This window comes from Balaenoptera musculus, chromosome 16 (assembly GCF_009873245.2).
Source record: "Balaenoptera musculus isolate JJ_BM4_2016_0621 chromosome 16, mBalMus1.pri.v3, whole genome shotgun sequence".
NCBI lineage: Eukaryota > Metazoa > Chordata > Mammalia > Artiodactyla > Balaenopteridae > Balaenoptera > Balaenoptera musculus.
Genome location: NC_045800.1, coordinates 7,914,082 through 7,917,577, shown reverse-complemented (window position 1 = coordinate 7,917,577; position 3,496 = coordinate 7,914,082).

The window sequence follows — 3,496 nt, the reverse complement described above, 5'->3', positions numbered from 1 at the left end:
TCCGAACTGCACTGACCTTCTAGACAATCCTGACGCCCCAAGTCCTGCTGTCCTGGGCCTCACAGGCTCAGCTGCATCTTTCTCCGCAGGGCTTCCCCGACTCCGCCCCTGGCCCGAGTTTCCTCTCCTGCTTCTCACCTCCTCCATCCAGACGACAAATCACAAACGAGCCATCAGAGAGGGGGCCTCGCCGGCCCTGAGTATTTGCTCTGTGCCACTGCAGCTGGGGCTTCACACGTGCTACGTCATCCTCAGCAGGCGTTGTTATCCCAACCTGCCATGAGAAACCTGAGCCTCGGGAAAGGCAATGAACTGTCGCGGGCCACACAGCCAGGAAGGGAGGGACGGGGCTGGGACTCAGGGCTCATCTTACTAGCCCACGCATGATGCCTGTTGATGTTTGTTCCACAAGGAGAAGAGGGAGGAGAGAAACACGGCTATGTGTTAGAAACTCAGGCATTTTATCTGTTAATGACATGTAATAATTCAAAAGCAAGCCTGAGGGCAGAAAATCCCCACTGACCGTGTTTCCAGGGACTGGGAGAATCGAAAGGCTAACCCGACCAGCAGGGCACAGACCCCGTGTGGTCTCCAGGCCCGCTGACCTGGATTCTTAGGGACCAGAGACGGGAAAGGTCAGCTCCACACAGGGGGTGGCTCTCGGGACCCAGAGCATCCTGGGAATGACCAGGACGCCCACCTGGCTTCTCCAGCCTTGACCTGGTCATGGGAAAAGCTTCCAAACCTCCTGGGGCACAGCCCCGGGTGGCTGAGGGGCCCACGGCCCGGCTGAAGCAGAGGCCCCATCCCACCGGCAGGCAGCCCGCAGGCGGGTGGGCGCTGCAGGGGTCCCGCTCAGAACAGAGAGCCCCCCGTTTCAGGACAACGGAAAGAGCCTGACGGTCCAGCATGGAGGGAGGAGGGTCAGCTGCCGCTTTGCACCAGCCTTAGAGATTATTACCTCCCAAATGGGGCCTCCATCCTGGCTTCCCAGCATGCACTGGGCTCAGGAAAAGCATCCCAGCTTATCGGGAGGATGAAGGAGGTGGGAGGGAAGGAGGAAGAAGCAGATTTTTCAGTACATGCCATGTGAGGCGTTTGGTTTACATTATCCCATTTACCTTCCCACAACTCTGGGAAGTGGGCATTCATGTTCTCCCCATTTTCTAGAAGAGGAGGCTGTGAGTCTGAGACAGGAAGAAGCTTGCTGGCGGTCACATGGCCAGGGAGAACGGGGTTAGGCACAGGCCTCTGAGACCGCCATAAGGTGGCGGTCAGCAGGGGAAACGTCCTGTCATCACTGGCTTCGCTGCAGGGAAGCAGGGGACGTGCAAAGCTGCCTGGATCCCCCCTCATTCCGTCTCCACTTCACTCGAGTGGGAGCTGAATCCCAGAGCATCCAATTTCACACAGCCAGTTAGGACGTGGCCATCTCTGTCCTCCAGGCAGGTGACTGAGGCAGGGTGCTGGGATGGTCTGACTCCCCGGCCCCAGTCCCTGCTCCACCGGTAAATGGCAGTGGACTCAGGGCAACCTCTCCCTCTCTCCGCTTCCATTTCCCCACCTGGAAAACCGTGCAGGTTAAAGGAGACATTGCTGCAGTCTGTCGCCTCGGCCTGCCATGATTCTCCTTCCGTCTAAAAGGTTGTTGGCTCTGAACCCGATTAGGATAAATCCATTTCAGACAATGTTCATCCCCCGTGGGCTCTGTTCTCCCCCATCCGCCTCCCATTTGCCTGTCGTCACCCGAAGTCACCACTTACTGAATTACCAAGGAGAAGGCCAGCAGGTCAAGGCAAGGCCAGCAGGTCAAGAGAGGGGAAATGGCCAAAACCAATCTTAACAAAAAGTATTTGAACTCCCAATAAAATTTCATCCCTTCCCATCGGCAGATTTTATCATTTTTTATTTAAGCCCCGTGCAGCCAAGCATGTGGACCGGAGCTCGCTTCTGCCCCAGATAGAGAATAACAGGGGCCCTGACCTGGGGAGCCCCCAGGAGGGTGGAGCGCCCTGCACAGGCGGTGATGGAGGGCACGGTGCAGAGCTGGTTCCTGCCAGCCCCCCAGGATGCCTGAACACCCGTCACTGGAGGGAGACTTTTTGGAAACTACATTTAATAAAAGCAACAATGACAGCAGCTTTCATTTCTTGAGTGCTCATCATGTGCCAGAGGCAGAGCTCGGCCCTTACACACCTTGTCTCATTTAACACCCTGCGAGGTGGACACTCTGACTATGTCCACTGTATAGATGAACAAACCAAGGCCCAGCAAGGATAAGCAACTTGCCAAGACCACATAGGCAATCGAGAGCAGAGAGGGCTTTAAACCTGGCGTGTCTGACTCTGGTGCGTGCGCTCCTAACCCACTGTCACTGGCCTTTCAGGAGAGGAGTGTGGTTAAGAGTCTCTGGGCTCAGGCGTCCTGTGAAAAATGAACCCGGGTATTCATTCAACAATCAGGAAGCTTTGATCATGGACTGGGTAGTAGGTGATACCAAGGAGAAGTTTAGGATGATGGTGACACAGTTATGTAAGGAGAGATCCAGGGTTTTAGAAATGTCCACTGGATTATGTAGTGATGCTGAGACACGGTGTCTGGCATTTGCTATGAAATCCTTCAGGAAAAGGGAAAACAAACTGGGCAAAAATCTTACTAATCGTTGAATCTGAGTAATGGCTATATGGGGCTCATTGTCTTATTATTTCTACTTCCAAGTATGTTTGAAAACATTCATAAGTACGTATTTTAAAATACATACAGGAGTTCCCTGCTGGTCTAGTGGTTAGTATCCAGTGCTTTCACTGCCGTAGCCCAAGTTCAGTCCCTGGTCAGGGAACTGAGATCCCGCAAGCCGCACAGCGTGGCCAAAAAAAATACACACAGAACATCATTCGTCATTAGGGATGTGCAAATCAAAACTACAGTGAGAAACCAGCTCACATTCATCAAGATGGCTACTATCCCCAAAAAACAAACAAACAAACAAAAAGCAGAAACTAACAAGCGTTAGAGAGGACGTGGAAAAATCCATACCCTTGAACATTGTTGGTGGGAATGTAAAATGTTACAGCTTCTGTGAAAAACAATACAGCAGTTCCTCAAAAATTTAAAGACAGAATTACCATATGATCCTGCAAGCCCACTTCTGGATATATATCCGAAAGATTTGAAAGCAAGTTCTCAAAGAGATATTTGTACACCCATGTTCATAGCAGCATTATTCACTGTAGCTAAATGTGGAAGCAACACATATGTCCATCTATGAATGAATCAATAAACAATATGTGATATATCCATACAGTGGAACATCATTCAGCCTTTAAAAAGAAGGAAATTCTGATACAGGCTACAATGTGGAAGAACCTTGAGGACAGCATGCTAAATGAAATGAGCCAGTCAAGAAATGAAAAATATCGCTTGTTTCCACTGATATGAGGTACCTAGAGGAGTCAAATTCACAGAGCTCCAGTTTGGGAGGAAGAAAAAGTTCTGG